This window comes from Bufo bufo, chromosome 6 (genome assembly GCF_905171765.1).
Source record: "Bufo bufo chromosome 6, aBufBuf1.1, whole genome shotgun sequence".
Lineage (NCBI taxonomy): Eukaryota > Metazoa > Chordata > Amphibia > Anura > Bufonidae > Bufo > Bufo bufo.
In genome coordinates, this window is record NC_053394.1 from 134,834,838 (window position 1) to 134,859,018 (window position 24,181).

Consider the following 24,181-nt stretch of genomic DNA (forward strand, 5'->3'; position numbering starts at 1 on the left):
TTTAGCCCACAGGCCTGATCGGGCGAACACTGCGTTTTTTGTAGAGCCTATAGAACATGTCCTATTCTTGTCCGCAATTGCGGACAAGAAAAGGCATTTTCTATATAGTTCTAGCAATGTGCGGATCCGCAAAATGCGGAAAGCACATTGCCGGTGTCCGTGTTTTGCAGATCCGCGTTCACGCGAAATCTCTCCTCTCGCGAGATGACGCGCCGATGCGTCTGCGAGGAACAAACCGACCGCCCGCATGATGCATCCCTGCGTTAGGCGGTCGGGAGGCGGTTAATCCATACCCCCTGAGCAAAGAGTACCTGAGCCTTTACATTGTCTCTCGGTCTGATTCAGTAGGAATCACAATCATGGCAAAGACTGCTGACCTGACAGTTGTGCAGAAAACCATCATTGACACCTCCATAAGGAGGAAAAGCCTCAAAAGGTACGGTAATTGCAAAAGAAGTTGGAAGTTCCCAAAGTGCTGTATCAAAGCACATTAATAGAAAGTTATGTGGAAGGGACAAGTGTGGAAGAAAAAGGTGCACAAGCAGCAGGGATGACCGCAGCCTGGAGAGGACTGTCAGGAAAAGGCCATTCAAAAGTGTTGGGGACTTTGACAAGGAGTGGACCGAGGCTGGAGTTAGTGCATCAAGAGCCACCACACACAGACGGCTCCTGGACATGGGCTTCAAATGTCGTATTCCTCTTGTCAAGCCTCTCCTGAACAACAAACAACGTCAGAAGCGTCTTACCTGGGCTAAAGAACTGGTCTGTTGCTCAGTGGTCCAAAGTCCTCTTTTCTGATGAGAGCAACTTTTGCATCTCATTTGGGAACCAAGGACCCAGAGTCTGGAGGAAGAATGTCAGGACCCCCTCAGAGCTTTTGCTCGTGGGGACACATGGCGGCACACTCCCTATAAGCAAATTTTTGTGGTTTCAAATGATATGTATATGGTGGTACATTCTTTGGGGTTCTCGCTATTTCTCTCCCCCCTCCCTTATCCCCATTCTCATATATGTATGTGGGGTCGTTGATTGCAGGTAAATTGAACCTGAGGAGATGGGGTCAGCTGTACTGAAGTACGAGCCGGTTGTTCTAATCTGCTGCTGGTTGCTAGTTGTTGGATGGCTGAAGCAGAGCGGGAAAATCTGTCAGCTGTTATTTGTTGGGATCTGCAATGGGGGGGAAGGACTCCTCTATTTATACCCGGTTATCTGGGGTTTCATGTCAGTTGGGGCGCAGAAGAGCTATAATACCGTGCCCCGCCCAGCCTCCCCCTGTTCAGTCGCGGTGTTTGTTGTAGGGGTGTTGTCGCCCAGCTTTGCTGGGTGGAGTTGTTTTATGACTGCAGCATGGTATGTTGGTTTTAACTAGTTATTTATTAAATTATATATATTTATTATATTTATTCAGTTTTTTAATTATTAATTATTTAATCCTAAATAAACATCGCGGCCAATTTTATCAACACATAGAAGTGTCTGTGTCTTTATTTATTGTTTCTCCTTTTAGTATTCTGTTAACCCGTAGAGAACCCGCGCCATACATGTACGGCGCAGATGTCCGTGACTTAAAGACCAGCGCCGTACAAGACCAGCGCCGCCCAATCCGCGGCAGGGGTCCGGCAGTCACTAATAGCCGGACCCCTGCTGCATGCGCCGGCATTGGTGAAATCACTAATGCCGGCGCATTAAACCTTGATGTGTAGCGATCAGCGCTGACTGCGGCACATGCGATGTCCTTGCGGGTATCAGAGCTGTGATCGGGTCCCCGTGCTGCTGTGACGGGGACCCAATGGCACGGAAGGCAGCCCGATGCCTTCCTTAGGCATCGTGGCTGCCTTCCGGGAGAGCCTGTGAGATCCAGAAGTATTGTGATGCATTGTAAAGGGGATAAGACCCCCTAAATTTAAAGTCCCAGAGTGGGACAAAAAATAAAGTGTAAAGAAAAGTTTTTAAAAAAAATTTAAAGTTTCAAGTAAAAACAAAAAAGGAAATGTTTTTTTTAAAAAAATAGGGAAAAAAAGAAAAGTAGACAAATTAGGTATTGACGCGTCCGTATCGACCGGCTCTATAAAAATATCACATGAACTAACTCCTAAAATGAACACCATCAAAAAAATAAAATAAAAACTGTGCTAAAAAAAAAAACCTTACATCACTAAAAGTGCAACACCAAGCGATCAAAAAGGCGTATTCCCCCCAAAATAGTACCAATCTAACCGTCACCTGATCCTGCAAAAAATGATACCCTAACTAAGACAATCGCCCAAAAAATAAAAAAAAATTATGGCTCTCAGACTGTGGAGACACTAAAACATGATCTTTTTTGTTTAAAAAATGCTATTATTGTGTAAAACGTAAGTATATAAAAAAAGTTGACATATTAGGTATCGCCGTGTCCATAAGAACCCGCTGTATAAAAATATCACATGACCTAACCTCTTAGGTGAACATCGTTAAATAAAATAAAAAGTGTCAAAAAAGCCATTACATCACAAAAAGTGTAATAGCAAGCGATCAAAAAGTCATATACACCCTAAAATAGTACGAATCAAACCGTCATCTCATCTAGAAAAAAAAATTGCCCCTACACAAGACAGTCGCCCAAAAAAAAAAAAAGAAATACGGCTTAAATCTTTTTTTAAAAAAAATGCTTTATTATGTAAAACTGAAACAAACATATTTGGTATTGTCGCATCTGTAACAACCTGCTCTATAAAAATACCACATGATCTAACCTGTCAGATGAACGTTGTAAATAACAAAAAATTAAAACAGTGCCAAAACAGCTATTTTATGTTACCTTGCCTCACAAAAAGTGTAATATAGAGCAACCAAAAATTATATGTACCCTAAAATAGTACCAACAAAACTGCCACCTTATCCCGTAGTTTCCAAAATGGGGTCACTTTTTGGGAGCAGCAAAATCTGCCTCCCAAAAACCATATGGCATTCCTTTCCTTCTGCGCAATGCTGTGTGCCTGTACAGCAGTTTACGACCACATATGGGGTGTTTCTGTAAACTACAGAATCAGGGCCATAAATATAGATTTTTGTTTGGCTGTTAACCCTTGCTTTGTAACTGGAAAAAATGGATTAAAATGGAAAATCTGCCCAAAAAGTGAAATTCTGAAATTTTATCTCTATTTTCCATTAATTCTTGTGGAACACCTAAAGGGTTAACAAAGTTTGTAAAATCAGTTTTGTATACCTTGAGGGGTGTAGTTTCTAAAATGGGGTCACTTTTTGAAGTTTCTACTCTAGGGGTGCATTAGGGGGTCTTCAAATGTGACATGGCAGCTTAAAATTATCCCAGTGAAATCTGCTTTTCAAAAACCATATGGCGTTCCTTTCCTTCTGCGCAATACGGTGCGCCCGTACAGCAGTTTTCTACTACATATGGGGTGTTTCTGTAAACTACAGAATCAGGGCAATAAATATTGAGTTTTGTTTGGCTGTTAGTGGAAAAAAATGCTTTGTTAGTGGAAAAAAATGGATTAAAATGGAAAATCTGCCAAAAAAGTGAAATTCTGAAATTTCATCTCCATTTTCCATTAATTCTTGTGGAACACCTAAAAGGTTAACAAAGTTTGTAAAATCAGTTTTGAATACCTTGAGGGGTTTAGTTTCTAAAATGGGGTCATTTTTGGTGGTTTCTATTATGTAAGCCTCACAAAGTGACTTCAGACCTAAACTAGTCCTTGAAAAGTGGGTTTTGGCAATTTTCTGAAAAATTTTCTAAACTTCTAAGCCTTCTAACGTCCCCAAAAAATGAAATGGCTAAATTTTACCACTGTCATGAAGTACAATATGTGACAAGAAAACTGTCTCAGAATGGCCTGGATAAGTAAAAGCGTTTTAAAGTTATCACCGCATAAAGTGACACATGTCAGATTTGCTAAAAAATGGCGTGGCCCTTAAGGTGAAAAATGGTTAAGCAATGGGAGTTGTGCTGCCATGGAGAGGCACACAATGCAAGATGCTTGAAGTCCAGTGTGAAGTTTCCACAGTCTGTGTTGATTTGGGGAGTCATGTCATCTGCTGGTGTTGGTCCACTGTGCTTCATTAAGTCCAGAGTCAACGCAGCCATCTACCAGGAGATTTTGGAGCACTTCATACTTCCTTCCGCAGAAGAGCTTTATGGAGATGGTGATTTAATTTTCCAGCAGGACTTGGCACCTGCCCACACTGCCGAAAGGTACCAAAACCTGGTTCAATGACCATGCGATTACTGTGCTTGATTGGCCAGCAAACTCACCTGACCTGAACCCCATAGAGAATCTATGGGGCATTGCTAAGAGAAAGATGAGAGACATGAGACCAAACAATGCAGAAGAGCTGAAGGCCACTATTGAAGCATCCTTGTCTTCCATTACACCTCAGTGTAACAGCGGCTGTTGTGCCCCGCTGTTCCCCTGCTTACCGCCGCGGTTCCGGGCGCAGTGTTCAGCGGTGATCTGCGGCCGGTGATTCCCATTTCACCGCTGCAGTCCTGGGCCCTGTCTGTGTGGGTGCTGTTGTTCTGGATCCGCTCCACAGTTTGCTCTCAGCCCTGGCCACAGCATGCTTGCTGTTTGTTCCTGCTGCACTTCCTTAAGGGCCGGCGCGCATCATTTCCTGGGCTTTGTGGCTTAGGTCATGTGACCTTGCTGACCTATCCTAGCCCTCCTGTGCATATATAAGTGGCTCAGCCCCCTTCCCAGGTGCCTCAGCGTCAAGGGCCTTGTGCTCTGCTAAGGCTCCTGATAACCACTTGTGTTTCTGACTCGTATTTGTGTTATTGGATTTTGCTACCTGTCTGATCCCTGCCTGCTAGCCTTGACTCTCCTGTTGCCGACCCGGGTTGCCTGACCTGTACCTGTGCCGCCTAACCTGACCTTTCGCCTGTCTGACTACGCCTCTGCCTCATCATTCAGTCCTGCACTGTTGCTCCTGGTAACGACTCCGCCTGACTGACTACGCCTGTACTTCTGGTACCTTTCCCTGGTACCGCCTGGACCAGCTGCCTCGTGTGCCTATCCTTCTCAAGAGGTAGCGACCTGGTGTTCCCCTTGGTAAAGTCTATCCCCACCATCAGGGGTACTGTGAAGAATCGAGGGGTTCACTTAGACAACGCCCTTAGAGGAGGTAGGACGCGTGGCACAGTGGGTTCACACCCACTGGTTCGTGACACTCAGCAGTGCCGTAGGCTGATAGCATCCATATCATGCCGCATTGAGGCACTAATTGATGCAAAAGGGGCCCAAACCAAGTAATGAGTACATATAACGAAAATTTACTTACTGAAATTTTTGTTTTCTGGAGTCTGTAGGTAGCACACACCAAAGGGTTAGGTCCCCTAGGTACAATCAGAATAGAGACCAATTAGTAAGCAATAGATTGATTAATTACATGGTACCTCCCAGTATAAAGCACCACAGAGCACACAGAGCCATGTATTGTATGCAGCAATAATTTATTTTAAGGGTGGGCATATTGTGCTGCCTACGGACTCCAGGAAACAAAAATTTCAGTAAGTAAATTTTCGTTTTCCTGATCGTCCTTGGCAGCACACACCAAAGGGATTTTAAAGCAGTACTCAAAGGGAGGGAGCACTGGCTGCCAACTGTAGCACTCGTTTTCCAAAAGAAGCTTCTTATGCTGCCTGAAAGTCTAGCCTGTAGTGTTTAATGAAGGTCGATGATGTAGACCTTGTCGCAGCCCTGCAGATTTGTTCCAATGGGACTTGTGCCATCTCAGCCCAGGATGAGGCTGTAGACCTTGTTGAATGGGCCTTTATTAATAATGGACACTGTAACTCAGCTATTGAGTAGGCCAACTCTATTGTCTCGCCAAAGTTGCTTTACTGGCCCTTTTACCCTTATTAGGGCCCTGATGCTTTCACATTCCCTGAGTGATGAAGTGACTCGTAGGTAGAACAGAAGTACTCTTCTGACATCCAGGAGATGACTTTGATCCTGGTCTTGAGTATTAGACTGGATTACTGGAAGCGATATCTCTTGGTTAATGTTAGTAGTTGAAGCAACCTTGGGCAAAAAACCTAGCATAGTGCGTAGAACCAAGGAGTGCCCTTAGTCCCTAAAATATGGTTCTCTGCAGAATAGGGCTTGTAGATTACTTAGATAGATGTAGATACGTCTTGCTGATGCAATTGCTACTAAGAATAAGGCTTTTGCAGACAGATGTTTTATGGATACTTCTTCTAGCGGCTCGAATGGAGGTTTACACAAGTCGGACAATACCACCGACAGGTCCCAGGATGGAACTGGAGAATGGATAGAAGGATAAATATTCTTCAAGACTTTGAAGAAAGTGCAGATCAACTGATTATTTGTAAACTTCCCTTGTTTATTGCAGTAAAGTGAACATTCAAAGTGTTGGTTTTCAGACCTTTTTTGAAGCCTTCATGAAGAAAATGTATGTCCGTATTTAGGGATTCTGGGTCTTCTGAGTTGCTTTGACACCAGGTTTTAAAAATGCGCCAAATTCTATTGGAAACTTTAACTGTAGCTGGTTTATGAGCAGCTAGGAGTGTATCGACCACTTCCGTGGGAAAACCTAAATGAACAAAAGAATCCCGCTCAGTCTCCAAACCGACAATTTGAGGTTGTTGGGGTTTGGATGGAGAAGACCGTTTAGACTGAGGAGATCCCGTCTGGGCGGAATCTTCCAAATCCTCCCTTTGGATAGACAGAGACTTAGGGAAAACCACATTCTTCGTGGCCAATAAGGCAGGACAACAATTGCTTCCGATTGGTCCTGCTGAATTTTGAGTACTTTTGAGATCATTGGGACTGGTGGAAAGATGTATATCAGATCTTTCTTCCAGCTGATTGATAATCCGTTGATCGCAAATGCTTGAGTGGAGCGCTAAATAGAACAGAATATTTTGGTCTTGTTCTGTTCTGTTGCCATTACATCCATACGAGGTTTTCCCCACTGATTCTCGATTTCCGCAAAAACAGCCGGATTGAGACTTTATTCTCCCGGATGCATCTTCTTGCGACTGAGCAGGTCGGCCATGACATCCAATGTACCTTTTATGTGGACTGCTGTTATTTCTTGGGTCCATACTTCGGCCCACTTCATCAGAAGACTGCATTCCCTGGAGAGACTGCTGTTTCTTGTCCCTCCCTGCTTGTTTATGTAGTACACAGTGGAGATGTTGTCTGACTGATTTAGGACACTGTGGCTCTTCAGTTGATCCTGAAAATGAATCAAGGCTAGGCGTACTGCCTTTAGTTCCCTCCAGTTGGAGGACCTTTTGGAATCTGCTGTGCTCCACTTCTTTTGCACCCACAGATTGTCGACATGGGCACCCCAGCCCCAGGAGGAGGAATCCGTAGTGAGGTGAATCTGGGCCTGAGGTTGCAAATTTCTTCCCTTTTTGAAGGCGTTTGGGTGACATCCACCACCTGAGATGTTGACGCGTCGACTCTGGTATTACAAACTTCCTGTCCAGGGAGTGATTACTCTTGTCCCACGCTGTGAGGATGGCACGTTGTAGCTCTCTGAAGTGGGCTCTCGCCCACGGGACTGCATCCAGTAGAGACATGGCCTGTCGAAACGATACCCTGGAAGAAGAGATCAGGTGCGAGATGTGTTTGTGGAGAGCTAGTATCCTTTCTGCGGATAGCCTGACATTCATTTTCTTCGAGTTCAGTATGAATCCCAGAAACTTTATCTCCTGAGAAGGAACAAGTTGAGATTTCTTGTGATTTACCAGAAACCCATGATTTTGGAGCATTAGTAGAGCCTCTTTTAAATCTGCTGATAGTTGAGCCTCAGAGTTCGCTATCAGAAGCCAGTTGTCTAGATATGGTACAGTATGCAACATATGCCTTTGAGGTGCAACACTTCTGTCAGGACCACAGCTACCTTTGAGAACACCCTGGGTGCCGATGATATCCCGAAGGGTAAACAGGTGAACTGAAGATGAGATAATCTGTGTTGAGTTTGAATCGCTATTCTTAGATACTTGGGAAGGATTGGAATGTGTAAATAAGCATCTTGGAGATCTACCGATGCCATGTAGCTGTTCTCCTCTAATAGTGAGATCACTGATCGGATTGATTCAATTCTGAACTTCTTCTTGGCAATATATTTGTTTAGGTACATTAGATCCACTACTAGCCTACACTTGTTCCCTAGTTTGGGTACCGGGAAGACTTTGGAATAAACGTCTTTGCCTGTTTCCATATAAGGCACCGGCTCCAATGCCACCTTCTCTATGAATTCTTCTAGTAGTTGAAGGATCACTGGATTTGTCTAGTTTATAAGAAACCGATCTGGAGGGTAATTTGAAAATTCCAGGACATAACCTATCTGAATAGTAGAAATGACCCAGGCATCGCTCGACGTGTTCCTCCACGCTGCGGTGAACTCTTTTAATCTTGCTCCTACCCGGGGCTGAGGCCTGGCGTCATTGTTCTGCAGGCTTCTTATCCTTTTTTCGGAAGTCAGGTCTCTGTTGTCTATTCCGGAATCTTCTTTGTCCGTCAAACTGCTGTCTGTTCCAAAATCTAGGGGATCTTCTTTTCTGAAACCGAAAGGATCTGGAAGGCTTCTTTCTTGTTTCAGGAAATTTAGAAGCTTTCCCGTCATTTAATGACTCCAGAATTTTTTCCAACTGAGGACCAAACAAGGACGTGGGCTGGAATGAAAGGTTACAGAATCGGAACTTCGACAAGAGGTCACCTGACCACTGCTTAATCCATATGGATCTTCTGGCGGCATTAATGAGCGCCAATGAACGTGATGCAAACTTTAACGAATTTAATTGAGAATCGCACAAGAATTCAGATGCATGTTTCATAACCGGAATACTTTTTAGGATTTCTTCCCTTGGAACCCAATCTTCTAGGTCATGGGATAATTGGGAAAGCCAGATCCGCAGAGATCTTGCCACTGGTACAGAGGCTAGGGCCGGTACACAGGAAGAAGAAGTGGACGCATATGCTTTTTTCAGAAGAGACTCTGCCTTTTTGTCAACCGGATCCTTGATCAAGGAAGTCTCTTCAGATGGAAAAAGCGCCTTCTTTGACAATCTGGATACTGGAAGATCTACTTTAGGGACTGACATCCATTCTTTGCATGTGTCGTCCGCTAATTTATATGTATGCTTGAATCTGGAATTGGGATCTGGTTTCTTATCCGGTTTATCCCAATCCTGCCTTAGCCAATCATTGAGCAGCGGGTGCCCTGGAAAAGCTTTGCATCCTGATTTAGGAAAATAAAACAGCTTGTCACATTTTGACTTATTAGAAATATCTCGGATTCAATAGTGTCCTTGACTGCTTTGAGAAGACCCCCTAGATTCTCTTTATGGAACAGCATAGTGTCCTCCATATCCTCAGAATCTGATTCTATTTGTTCCTCAGATAAGGAACTGTCAGAAGATAAGGCAAACTGTGGCTCTGAATTTTCATGCGATCTTTTAGTTTTTTATTTGAGGCTCTGACTTCATTAAAAACAGAGGATAGCTGATTTTTAGACCAGTGCAGAAAGTCATTATTCTGGGAGGGAGGAGACTCGGAATGAACAGAAGTGCAGCCCTGACACAAATCAGAAAGAGCATCATCTGGCATAGGTTGTTCGCAAATCCTGCAGGAGCAGTGTCTGGACTTTCTTTTTCTCTTAAAAGATTCTTCTGGGGAGGCAGACATCTGACAAAAAATAAGGAGTATCAGTAAAAACTAATTTTTTACCCCAACACCACCAAAGAGTGTGCTCAGAGGAAGAGACAGCCGCATAAAAACCTATGCCAGATTTTGCCAAGCATGTTATCCCCATACGCTAACCTTACTTACCTTCTCAAGCAGTGGGAGTAGCATCCTGGCGAGACCACATAGTAACTGTGCCACGGAGTTAAATACTTCCGGGACGCGCCAGCGAGAGTGCGCATGCGCGAGACGTCTCGATTCCCCACTATCATCTCACGCGTGCGCCTCCACTATAGTGCGCGTCTCTGCTGCCTCAACCTCAACCCACATCATGCAGGGATAGGCAAGCAGAGAATGGAGCGAGGTGCTGCCGACTGCACTGGGGAAAACACTCTCGCATCCATCTTCAGGGTGAGGGACAAAAAGTATCACACCTGGAGGGGGATAACTGTGGGAGATGGTCTCTTCAAGTTACCTAGAGAAAATAAAATACATGGCTCTGTGTGCTCTGTGGTGCTTTATACTGGGAGGTACCATGTAATTAATCAATCTATTGCTTACTAATTGGTCTCTATTCTGACTGTACCTAGGGGACTTAACCCTTTGGTGTGTGCTGCCAAGGATGATCAGGAAGCGTGATTATACTTTTCAGAGGTCCTACATTTTTCTATTTAACATCCTTTTTTATTGATTTCATGTAATATTCTAATTTTCTGAGATTGTGAATTTGGGGGTTTCATAAGCTGTAAGCCAGGGCTCGACAAATCCCAGGCACCAGGTCGCCATGGCGATCAGGAATTTTGTCCTGGCGCCTGGGTATTTGCCCTCACGTGGCTGCCCCCCAGTAATCCGGGGCGCTCCCGGCACTCCGCCGCCTCTACGTGGACTTCTTGGACAGTCTGGCAGGGAAGGAGCTACCCGGATCCGCCCCGCCCACTCACATCGGAGCAATGGGGAGGAGACATCAGCTTCTCTAGTGGGCGTTCCTTCTCCCTGACTGTAGCGCTGTCCAATCGTAGTGCAGCGCAGGGAGAAGGAACGCCCAGGAGAGAAGCTGATTTCTCCTCCCCATTGCTCCGATAGTAATTAGCATATGGAGCAGAAGACAGTAATGGGGCACGGTGGGCGAACGGAGCGGCACCCAGGAATAATAGTAAGTGCTGGGACATCTCTGGGCGCCGCTCTGCGTAGCCTGCTACTTAAATTTTGGACCCATATAAGGTTGTCTTTAACACATAATACAGGAGGCAGGTGCCGGCAGCAGAATCGCATAGCCGGCACCCTGCCCCTGACAGGGAGCTGTGATCAGTGGCAGTTAACCCCTCAGGTGCGGCACCTGAGGGGTTAACTGCCACTGATCTTCTGCCAGTACCCACCTCCTGTATTAAGGGTTAATTATCATTGGTGGCGCAGTGCTCCTCCCCCCCCCCCACCCCATTAAAATCATTGGTGGCACAGTGCGCCCGCCCTCTCAACCCCCCAGTATTAAAATCATTGGTGGCAGTGGCCACAGGGTCCCCTCCCCTTCTCATTGGTGGCAGTGGCCACAGGGTCCCCTCCGCTCTTCTTCATTGGTGGCAGTGGCAGCTTCTGATCGGAGCCCCAGCAGTGTAAGCCTGGGGCTCCGATCGGTTACCATGGCACCCAGGACGCTACTGAAGCCCTGGCTGCCATAGTCAGCTCCCTGCTGCCCTGTGCACAAAGCCCAGGGCAGCAGGGGGAGTGTTAAGTCCTATTCACCCTAATAGAGCTCTATTAGGGTGAATAGGGCGAGGGATTAAAAGATCTCAGGTTCTCGCCCCTTAGGGGAGAAATAGTTATTAAATAAAAAGTGTTGAAAAAAAGGTAAAAAAAACCCATCAAAATATCAAGTATAAATCACCCCCTTTCCCAATTTCACATATAAAATATATAAACAATAAATGAATAAACATATCACATATTGCCACATCAGAAAAGTGCAAACTATTAAAATATAAAAAAAAAATCTATGCTGTATATGTGTGTGCGGTTCTGTACACTGCCGCTGTATGTGTGTGCGGTTCTGTACACTGCCGCTGTATGTGTGTGCGGTTCTGTACACTGCCGCTGTATGTGTGTGCGCGATTCTGTACACTGCCGCTGTATATGTTGTTAATGCCCATGTTGTTTGGTTCTAGATTTCTTTATTTTGTCGCTGAAAAAAAGGCTTTATAAGGTAAAAAAAAATAAATGAAACGGCTTCTAACTTTTTTAGCTGGCTCCTAGATTCTAAGGAAATTTGTCAAGCCCTGCTGTAAGCCATAATCATCCAAATTATAACAAAGCAAGGCTTGAAATATCTCGCTCTGCATGTAATGAGTCTCATATGTTAGTTTCACCTTTTAAGTTGCATTACTGAAATAAATGAACTTTTGCACAATATTCAAATTTTTCGAGTTTTACGTGTGTGTATATATATATATATTAGCCACTTCCCTCTACAGTACAAATCTTCTTACAGGTGCCATTTAAAAGCTTTATAGGTTTGTCCTTCGGACAACACATGTTTATGCAAGACTACAGAAATCTCACATTGCTGTTCCCTTAGGGTCAGTCACTTCAGGTTTTTTTTGCCGGACTCTCCTACTGTTTCCCTCTTTTGGCCCCACCTCCAGGACAATTGTTTACAATAATTATCTTTGTAATATTCGTTCTGTAAAGATATATACAGTATACTATGTATATATCTACTATAATGATAGACCATGTATGAAGGATTCAGTGTAACGTGTGTTTGGTGTGTAAAACAAAATAAAAATCCCTTTACATTGCTCATTTGCAGTTCAACTACTGAGTTTTCTATTGACAGGACAGGCGGGTTCCTTGTGCTGCTCATTGCGAAGCTGGAAACTGAAAGTAAAAATTATCAGTTTCACTTTTCGTCTTCTTGATGAGCAGTAAATCTGGAGACAAGGTGCAAAGGGAAGATAAAAATATCTCAAAGTACGAGACTGGAGTCAGTTCGGCAGAAAAAATCTACCGAAGAAGGGGAGGACAAGGCTGCAGGTAATATATAGAGTATTGATCATGAATATTGGGGGAACTTGGTTCTAGAAAGGAGAGGAAGTAAGGTTTAGGTGAGAAGGAATGGAAGTTCTAAAAGAAGGTGAGATTGTACAGAGAAGAAATTGAGGTTCTGGAGAGTAGGAAGGGAGGTTATAGATAGAGGTACTGAAATTCTAGGCTAAAGGGAAGGTTGTGGATAAAGGCATGGTGGTTCTAGAGTAATGGGAAGGTTGTGGATCAAGAAATGGAGGTTCTAGGCTAAAAAGATAGGTGTGGATATAGAAATGGAAGTTCTAGAGTAAAGGTAAGGTTGTTGATAAAGGAATGGAGTTTCTGAAGATCATGCTACTCACATCCAGGTTACCAAGTCTGCAGTGGGCAGCGTCCATTAAATCGAATGCCTTGCCAGATACTCTCTCCCTAAATTGTACCTTATTAAAGCACAGGTTGGTGGAGCTACAGCCATGAAGAGGGCAACCCTGTACTGGGATATGCATGGTAACAATGGGGGTACATTAGTTTTTTCAGGTTCCAATTTGAGGTCACCCTCCTCAGGGAGGTGGCTTTGCTTAAATAACAGACTGGGGAGACCTACGGCACAATTTAGAGAGAGCATATCAGGCAAGGCATTGATATTAATGCCCACTGCAGACCTGATACAACTGGGTGTGAGTACCATGACCTTCATGGTAGGAATATTCTAGTTTTATTCCTGGATTTGCTATCTGTTGGTCATAGGCGCCTGGCTCGATCTGTGTATTTTTTGACACGTTGATGTTCTTTATTGGTGGTGTGTTCATACACTGATATGGATATGGGCTTTGATGTTTTTGATACACACCTATTTTGATTGTGGAGGAGGGATAATTGGCATTTTTAAGTTACGGCAATAAAAGTGACGTTTTAATTGTACATAGCAAACATTAGACTCTGCCTTGATGCATTTATAGTGTCCCGTATTTACTAATGTGAGTACACCTAGATTTTTGTATTAATTGCACTAAAATGTGTCACAATTTGGCACATTTAGGTTTGGAGAAATCTACCCCTAGTCCGAAAAAGGGGTATGACGAAAGGAGGCATGACTTTGTGGGACAGGAGGCATGACCTAAGATACAATGTTTCACACCAGAATTTCGCAACAATTCTGGCATAAAATTTTGTCTCAAAGTCAGCTGACCAACAGTAGAGATGTGGCAAACAAAAAATTTTCCATTCGCGAACGGCGAACGCGAATTTCCGCAAATGTTCGCGAACGAGCAAACCGCCATAGACTTCAATAGGCAGGCGAATTTTAAAACCCACAGGGACTCTTTCTGGCCACAATAGTGATGGAAAAGTTGTTTCAAGGGGACTAACACCTGGACTGTGGCATGCCGGAGGGGGATCCATGGCAAAACTCCCATGGAGAATTACGTAGTTGACGCAGATTCGGGTTTTAATCCATAAAGGGCATAAATACCCAGCTCCGCAGAGGCTGTCCTCTTTTTTTTTTTATTAAAAAAATCTGTTCTTACCAGTTTAATCTCTGTTTTGTCCCCTATCAGGGGCCGGTGTGGTGTATGGAATAGATTTTAGGAACCGGGAGATGGAAAAAGATGCTTGGTCGGTCCTCTTACTTCCAATTTGGGGCACTGCGCATGCAATGTACTGTGCTACCCGATATGAGTGGTATGTTAAGTAGTACTATTGTTATCAGTTTAATCCCTGTTACGTCCCCTATCAGGGGACGTGTATGGAATAGAGTTTAGACAACCGCAAAGAGTTGTCAATCTATGCGTCAATCTTGGTGTAGTGATGACTGTGCTCGTGCGCACGTTTGGGAGATTGCAGTCGATGGCGGTTTTTCAAAGCCTATGGTCGTGCTGAGGTAGTTCAGTGACAGTTAAGTGACCCAGAAAACAATGATTCTGCAGTGTGGGCCCATTGTTGGCCTAGTAGGCTTTAATGATCACCTTAGATGATCACAAAGAAAATTAATGTTTTTTCTATGCAAAATTATCCAGCCGATCGCTTTTGGTCTGTTCACAATGAAGCAATGACCTTATCTCATCTGGGGTGTGCCAACATTGCCATTGCCAACACACTCATAGAGGTGATCGCTTGATTGTGATACGCAAGCCCCTTCACCACAACAAGGTAACGATCACAAAGGGGGATTGACACATGTATGTGCCTTTTTGTTTTGTTTTGTTTTTGCAGCCACAGTGCAGCACCAGAGGCCAGAAAAATTAGGCATGTACACATGCCAGAAAAATTTGGTATTGTTGCAGCCGCTGCTGTTGCAGGAAAAATTGATGTTTTCCAGGCAGAAAGTGCACTAAAACATTGCGGCTTGAACCCTAGTTGGTGGCGGAGAAGTCACACAAGTCATCCGGCATGCAGAGATTAAATACAGCAGCGTGTGGACCATTTTATAGCCCAAGGCATCTCATCAAGCCTCACCATCAAATGCCTCCCCCACTGTCAGTCCCTTCGGGATCCATGCCTCATTCATCTTAATAAAGGTGAGGTAATCTAGACATTTTTGACCTAGGCGACTTCTCTTCTCAGTGACAATACCTCCTGCTGCACTGAAGGTCCTTTCTGACAGGACACTTGAAGCGGGGCAGGCCAGAAGTTCTATCGCAAATTGGGATAGCTCAGGCCACAGGTCAAGCCTGCACACCCAGTAGTCAGGGGGTTCATCGCTCCTCAGAGTGTCGATATCTGCAGTTAAGGCGAGGTAGTCTTCTACCTGTCGGTCGAGTCGTTCTCTGAGGGTGGACCCCGAAGGGCTGTGGCGATGCGTAGGACTTAAAAAGCTCTGCATGTCCTCCATCAACAACACGTCTGTAAAGCGTCCTGTCCTTGCCGGCGTGGTCGTGGTAGGAGGAGGATTACTTTCACCTCTTCCCCTGTTAGATTCCCGTTGTGCTGTGACATTACCCTTATACGCTGTGTAAAGCATACTTTTTAACTTGTTTTGGAACTGCTGCATCCTTTCCGACTTCCGGTAATTCGGTAACATTTCAGGCACTTTCTGCTTATACCGGGGGTCTAGTAGCGTGGCCACCCAGTACAGGTCGTTCTCCTTCAGCCTTTTTATACGAGGGTCCCTCAACAGGCATGACAGCATGAAAGACCCCATTTGCACAAGGTTGGATGCCGAGCTACTCGTGTCCCGTTCCTCGTCCTCACTGATGTCATTGAAGGTCTGTTCTTCCCCCCAGCCACGTACAACACCACGGGTACCAGATAGGTGACAACGAGCACCCTGGGATGCCTGCTGTTGTTGGTCTTCCTCCTCCTCAAAGCCACATTCCTCCTCTGACTCCTCTTCCTCAGACTCCTCTTCCAGCAGTGCCGCAGGTCCAGCAAGCGATGCTGATAAGGCTGTTTCTGGTGGTGATGGTGACCACAACTCTTCCTCTTCATGTTCATCTACGGCCTGATCCAGCCCTCTTCGCAGGGCACACTCCAGGAAGAAAACAAATGGGATGATGTCGCTGATGGTGCCTTCGATGCGACTAACTAGGTTTGTCTCCTCCTCAAAAGGACGCATGAGCCTACAGGCATTGCACATGAGCATCCAGTAACGTGGCAAAAAAATACCCAGCTCCGCAGAGGCTGTCCTAGCACCCCGGTCATACAAATAATCGTTGACGGCTTTTTCTTGTTGGAGCAGGCGGTCGAACATTAGGAGTGTTGAATTCCAACCTGTCGGGCTGTCGCAAATCAAGCGCCTCACTGGCATGTTGTTTCTCCGCTGAATATCTGAAAAGTGCGCCATGGCCGTGTAGGAACGCCTGAAATGGCCACACACCTTCCTGGCCTGCTTGAGGACGTCCTGTAAGCCTGGGTACTTATGCACAAAGCGTTGTACGATCAGATTCAACACATGTGCCATGCACGGCACATGTGTCAACTTGCCCAAATTTAATGCCGCCAACAAATTGCTTCCGTTGTCACACACCACTTTGCCGATCTCCAGTTGGTGCAGAGTCAGCCACTGATCCACCTGTGCGTTCAGGGCGGACAGGAGTGCTGGTCCGGTGTGACTCTCTGCTTTCAGGCAAGTCAACCCCAAGACGGCGTGACACTGTCGTATCCGGGATGTGGAATAGCCCCTGGGGAGCTGGGGGGGTGCAGTTGATGTGGAGCAAGACGCAGCAGCAGAAGAGGACTCAGCCGAGGAGGTTAGCGAAGAGGATGGAGTAGGAGGAGTAGAGGAGGTGGCAGCAGGCCTGTCTGCAAGTCGTGGCGGTGTCACCAACTCCTCTGCAGAGCCACGCATTCCATGCTTGGCAGCCGTCAGCAGGTTTACCCAATGCGCAGTGTACGTGATATACCTGCCCTGACCGTGCTTTGCAGACCAGGTATCAGTGGTCAGATGGACCCTTGCCCCAACACTGTGTGCCAGACATGCCATGACTTCCTTTTCCACAATAGAGTACAGGTTGGGGATTGTCTTTTGTGAAAATAAATTTCGGCCGGGTACCTTCCACTGCGGTGTCCAAATAGCTACAAATTTTTTGAAGGCCTCAGACTCCACCACCTTGTATGGTAAAAGCTGGCAGGCTAAGAGTTCCGACAAGCCAGCTGTCAGACGCCGGGCAAGGGGGTGACTCTGTGACATTAGCTTCTTACGTTCAAACATTTCCTTGACAGACACCTGACTGTGGTCAGATGAGCAGGAACTGCTGAAGGTGAGAGGCGAGTGGCGGATGTTTGAGAGGGGGCAAGGAGGACAGCAGTGGTTGACGTGGCTGAAGATGCTGGACCAGGAGGAGGATGGCGGCTTTGAGTTTGTGTGCTGCTTGTACTCATCATGTGTTGACCCCATAGGCGTTTGTGATTTGAGATCATGTACCTTCGCAAAGCAGTTGTACCTAGGTGGGTGTTGGACTTCCCACGACTCAGTTTCTTTTGGCACAGGTTGCAAATGGCATCGCCGTTATCAGAGGCAGACACACAAAAAAATGCCACACTGCTGAGCTTTGCAATGGCGGCATTCTGGTGGTGGCAACAGCATGCGTTGATTGGCGTGCTGTCTGGCTGACCCCGGGTGCCGATACATGCTGTCTGACTGTGCCACTAGCTCCTTGCGACGACCTCCCCCTGCTTCCAACTCGTCTCCTCCTCCTCTCTGTCTCCCCATCTGAACTTTTCCCCTGTTCTTCTTCTCTTCGAGCGGGCACCCACGTGACATCCACGGACACATCGTCATCTTCAACCGCTTCACTTGTATCTGACAACTCAGCAAAGGAAGCAGCAGCGGGTACGACATCATCATCATCACACCGTACGTCCATGTGTGTAATGCTGCCTGACTGAGACATATCCCTGTTATCTACATCCTCTGGCAATAATGGTTGCGCATCACTCATTTCTTCCAACTGATGTGTAAATAACTCCTCTGACAGATCAAGTGAAGCAGCTGTGGTGCTAGTGTTGGTGGTGGCGGCAGGCGGGCGAGTGGTAACTTGAGAGGTGCCCGAAGCTGAGCTGGAGGAGGATGGTGCGTCAAGGTTCCGAGCGGAAGCTGTAGAAGATTGGGTGTCCTGTGTAAGCCAGTCAACTATGTCCTCAGAACTTTTCGAGTTCAGGGTACGTGGCCTCTGAACACTGGGCATTATTCTAGGGCCAAAGGAAATCACAGCACCACGACCACGACGGCCCCTGCGGGGTGGCCTGCCTCTGCCTGTCACTTTTTTTTCAATTAGTTGTACTATGCGTGCAAGCTACTGTGACACCAGATATAAAGTGGTGCAACTGGGCACTGGCAGTAGTGGGCACAGTACACACTGTCGGCCTGACAAACACACGCTTGGAGGCAACTGCAATTATATTACAGTGAAAAAATTGTTTTTTATTTTTAAATGCAAGCTACTGTGACACCAGATATGAGTGGTGCAACTGGGCACTGGCAGTAGTGGGCACAGTACACGCTGTAGGCCTGACACACACCCTTGCAGGCAACTGTAATTATATTACAGTGAAAAAATAGTTTTTTATTTTTAAATGCAAGCTACTGTGACACCAGATATGAGTGGTGGCACTGGGCACTGGCAGTAGTGGGCACAGTACACGCTGTAGGCCTGACACACACGCTTGCAGGCAACTGCGATTAGATTACAGTGAAAATGTATTTATATTTTTTAAATGCAAGCTACTGTGACACCAGATATGAGTGGTGGCACTGGGCACTGGCAGTAGTGGGCACAGTACACGCTGTAGGCCTGACACACACGCTTGCAGGCAACTGCGATTAGATTACAGTGAAAATGTATTTATATTTTTAAAATACAAGCTACTGTGACACCAGATATGAGTGGTAACACTGGGCACTGGCAGTAGTGGGCACAGTACACACTGTAGGCCTGACACACACGCTTGCAGACAACTGTAATTATATTACAGTGAAAATTTATTTATTTTTTTTAAATGCAAGCTACTGTGACACCAGATATGAGTGGTGCAACTGGGCACTGGCAGTAATGGGCACAGTACACGCTGTAGGCCTGACACACACGCTTGCAGGCAACTGTAGTTATATTACAGTGAAAAAATTGTTTTTTATTTTTAAATGCAAGCTATTGTGACACCAGATATGAGTGGTGCAACTGGGCACTGGCAGTAGTGGGCACAGTACACGCTGTAGGCCTGACACACACGCTTGCAGGCAACTGTAATTATATTACAGTGAAAAAAATGTTGTTTTTTAAATGCAAGCTACTGTGACACCAGATATGAGTGGTGGCACTGGGCACTGGCAGTAGTGGGCACAGTACACGCTGTAGGCCTGACACACATGCTTGCAGGCAACTGCAATTAGATTACAGTGAAAAAAGGTTTTGTTTTTTTTAAATGCAAGCTACTGTGACACCAGATATGAGTGGTGGCACTGTGCACTGGTAGTAGTGGGCACAGTACACGTTGTAGGCCTGATACACACGCTTGCAGGCAACTGCAATTAGATTACAGTGAAAAAATTGTTTTTATTTTTTAAATGCAAGCTACTGTGACACCAGATATGAGTGGTGGCACTGGGCACTGGCAGTAGTGGGCACAGTACACGTTGTAGGACTGACACACACGCTTGCAGGCAACTGCAATTAGATTACAGTGACATTTTTTTTGTTTTTTTTAAATGCAAGCTACTGTGACACCAGATATGAGTGGTGGCACTGGGCACTGGCAGTAGTAGGCACAGTACACACTGTAGGCCTGACACACACGCTTGCAGGTAACTGTAATTATATTACAGTGGAAAAATTGTTTTTTATTTTTAAATGCAAGCTACTGTGACACCAGATATGAGTGGTGCAACTGGGCACTGGCAGTAGTGGGCACAGTACACGCTGTAAGCCTGACACACATGCTTGCAGGCAACTGCAATTAGATTACAGTGAAATATTTTTTATTTTTTTTTAAATGCAAGCTACTGTGACACCAGATATGAGTGGTAGCACTGGGCACTGTCAGTAGTGGGCAGAGTACACACTGTAGGCCTGACACACACGCTTGCAGGCAACTGCAATTAGATTACAGTGAATTTTTTATTTTTTTTTTAAATGCAAGCTACTGTGACACCAGATATGAGTGGTGGCACTGGGCACTGGCAGTAGTGGGCACAGTAGATGCTGTAGGCCTGACACACATGCTTGCAGGCAACTGCATTTAGATTACAGTGAAAAAAGTTTTTTGTTTTTTTAAATGCAAGCTACTGTGACACCAGATATGAGTGGTGGCACTGGGCACTGGCAGTAGTGGGCACAGTACACGCTGTAGGCCTGACACACACGCTTGTGGGCAACTGCGATTAGATTACAGTGAAAAAAGTTTTTGTTTTTTTAACCACCTCAGCCCCTATAGCTTAAACACCCTTAATGACCAGGCCACTTTTTACACTTCTGACCTACACTACTTTCACCGTTTATTGCTCGGTCATGCAACTTACCACCCAAATGGATTTTACCTCCTTTTCTTCTCACTAATAGAGCTTTCATTTGGTGGTATTTCATTGCTGCTGACATTTTTACTTTTTTTGTTATTAATCGAAATTTAACGATTTTTTTGCAAAAAAATGAAATTTTTCACTTTCAGTTGTAAAATATTGCAAAAAAAACGACATCCATATATAAATTTTGCTCTAAATTTATTGTTCTACATGTTTCTGATAAAAAAAAAATGGTTTGGGTAAAAAAAAATGGTTTGGGTAAAAGTTATAGCGTTTACAAACTATGGTACAAAAATGTGAATTTCCGATTTTTGAAGCAGCTCTGACTTTCTGAGCACCTGTCATGTTTCCTGAGGTTCTACAATGGCCAGTCAGTACAAACACCCCACAAATGACCCCATTTCGGAAAGTAGACACCCTAAGGTATTCGCTGTTGGGCATAGTGAGTTCATAGAACTTTTTATTTTTTGTCACAAGTCAGCGGAAAATGATGATTTTTTTTTTTTTTTCCTTACAAAGTCTCATATTCCACTAACTTGTGACAAAAAATAAAAACTTCCATGAACTCACTATGCCCATCAGCGAATACCTTGGGGTGTCTTCTTTCCAAAATGGGGTCACTTGTGGGGTAGTTATACTGCCCTGGCATTCTAGGGGCCCAAATGTCTGGTAAGTTGTTTGAAATCAAAATCTGTAAAAATTGGCCGGTGAAATCCGAAAGGTGCTCTTTGGAATATGGGCCCCTTTGCCCACCTAGGCTGCAAAAAAGTGTCACACATGTGGTATCTCCGTACTCAGGAGAAGTTTGGGAATGTGTTTTGGGGTGTCATTTTACATATACTCATGCTGGGTGAGAGAAATATCTCGGCAAAAGACAACTTTGTATAAAAAAATGGGAAAAGTTGTCTTTTGCCAAGATATTTCTCTCACCCAGCATGGGTATATGTAAAATGACACCCCAAAACACATTGCTAAACTTCTCCTGAGTACGGGGATACCAGATGTGTGACACTTTTTTGCAGCCTAGGTGGGCAAAGGGGCCCACATTCCAAAGAGCACCTTTCGGATTTCACAGGCCATTTTTTACAGATTTTGATTTCAAACCACTTCTCACGCATTCGGCCCCTAAAATGCCAGGGCAGTATAGCTACCCCACAAGTGACCCCATTTTGGAAAGAAGACACCCCAAGGTATTTCGTGATGGGCATAGTGAGTTCATGGAAGTTTTTATTTTTTGTCACAAGTTAGTGGAATATGAGACTTTGTAAGGAAAAAAAAAAAAAAAATCATCATTTTCCGCTAACTTGTGACAAAAAATATAAAATTCTAGGAACTCGCCATGCCCCTCACGGAATACCTTGGGGTGTCTTCTTTCCAAAATGGGGTCACTTGTGGGGTAGTTATACTGCCCTGGCATTTTCCAGGGGCCCTAATGTGTGGTAAGTAGGTAAATGACCTGTGAAATCCTAAAGGTGCTCTTTGGAATGTGGGCCCCTTTGCCCACCGAGGCTGCAAAAAAGTGTCACACATGTGGTATCGCCGTATTCAGGAGAAGTTGGGCAATGTGTTTTGGGGTGTCTTTTTACATATACTCATGCTGGGTGAGAGAAATATCTCGGCAAAAGACAACTTTTCCCATTTTTTATACAAAGTTGGCATTTGACCAAGATATTTATCTCACCCAGCATGGGTATATGTAAAATGACACCCCAAAACACATTGCCCAACTTCTCCTGAGTACGGCGATACCACATGTGTGACACTTTTTTGCAGCCTAGATGCGCAAAGGGGCCCACATTCATTTTATGAGGGCATTTTTAGACATTTGGATCCCAGACTTCTTCTCACGCTTTAGGGCCCCTAGAATGCCAGGGCACTATAAATACCCCACATGTGACCCCATTTTGGAAAGAAGACACCCCAAGGTATTCAATGAGGGGCATTATTATTTTTTTGGCACAAGTTAGCGGAAATTGATATTTATTTATTTTTTCTCACAAAGTCTCCCTTTCCGCTAACTTGGGACAAAAATTTCAATCTTTCATGGACTCAATATGCCCCTCACGGAATACCTTGGGGTGTCTTCTTTCCGAAATGGGGTCACATGTGGGGTATTTATACTGCCCTGGCATTCTAGGGGCCCTAAAGCGTGAGAAGAAGTCTGGGATCCAAATGTCTAAAAATGTTTACGCATTTGGATTCCGTGAGGGGTATGGTGAGTTCATGTGAGATTTTATTTTTCGACACAAGTTAGTGGAATATGAGACTTTGTAAGAAAAAAAAATTATAATTTCCGCTAACTTGGGCCAAAAAAATGTCTGAATGGAGCCTTACAGGGGGGTGATCAATGACAGGGGGGTGATCAATGACAGGGGGGTGATCAGGGAGTCTATATGGGGTGATCACCCCCTTGTCATTGATCACCCCCCTATAAGGCTTCATTCAGATGTCCGTATGTGTTTTGCGGATCCGATCCATGTATCAGTGGATCCGTAAAAATCATACGGACATCTGAATGCAGCATTACAGGGGGGTGATCAATGACAGGGGGGTGATCAATGACAGGGGGGGTGATCAGGGAGTCTATATGGGGTGATCACCCCCCTGTCATTGATCACCCCCCCTATAAGGCTCCATTCAGATGTCCGTATGTGTTTTGCGGATCCGATCCATGTATCAGTGGATCCGTAAAAATCATACGGACATCTGAATGCAGCCTTACAGGGGGGTGATCAATGACAGGGGGGTGATCAGGGAGTCTATATGGGGTGATCACCTCCGTCATTGATCACTCCCCTGTAAGGCTCCATTCAGACGTCCGTATGTGTTTTGCGGATCCGATCCATCTATCAGTGGATCCGTAAAAATCATACGGACGTCTGAATGGAGCCTTACAGGGGGGTGATCAATGACAGGGGGGTGATCAATGACAGGGGGGTGATCAGGGAGTCTATATGGGGTGATCACCTCCGTCATTGATCACTCCCCTGTAAGGCTCCATTCAGACGTCCGTATGTGTTTTGCGGATCCGATCCATCTATCAGTGGATCCGTAAAATTCATACGGACGTCTGAATGGAGCCTTACAGGGGGGTGATCAATGACAGGGGGGTGATCAATGACAGGGGGGTGATCAGGGAGTCTATATGGGGTGATCACCTCCGTCATTGATCACTCCCCTGTAAGGCTCCATTCAGACGTCCGTATGTGTTTTGCGGATCCGATCCATCTATCAGTGGATCCGTAAAATTCATACTGACCTCTGAATGGAGCCTTACAAGGGGGTGATCAATGACAGGGGGGTGATCAGGGAGTCTATATAGGGTGATCAAGGGTGAATAAGGGGTTAATAAGTGACAGGGGGGGGGGTGTAGTGTAGTGGTGCTTGGTGCAACATATTACTGAGCTACCTGTGTCCTCTGGGGGACCACCAGAGGACCAGGTAGCAGGTATATTAGACGCTGTTATCAAAACAGCGTCTAATATACCTGTTAGGGGTTAAAAAAATCGCATCTCCAGCCTGCCAGCGAACGATCGCCGCTGGCAGGCTGGAG

At 45.3% G+C, this 24,181-nt stretch overlaps 1 protein-coding gene across 2 annotated transcripts in view; it reads left to right on the forward strand.

Moving 5' to 3' along the window:
* Window positions 1–12,536: 12,536 nt before the first annotated feature.
* LOC121003376 (interferon regulatory factor 4-like) overlaps window positions 12,537–24,181 on the forward strand; it is a 31,360-nt gene continuing 19,715 nt past the window's right edge. For both annotated transcript variants that reach the window (XM_040435160.1, XM_040435161.1), the window contains exon 1: window positions 12,537–12,686. The gene's annotated coding sequence lies outside the window, so the exon portion shown is untranslated. The remainder of the gene's footprint in view (window positions 12,687–24,181) is intronic.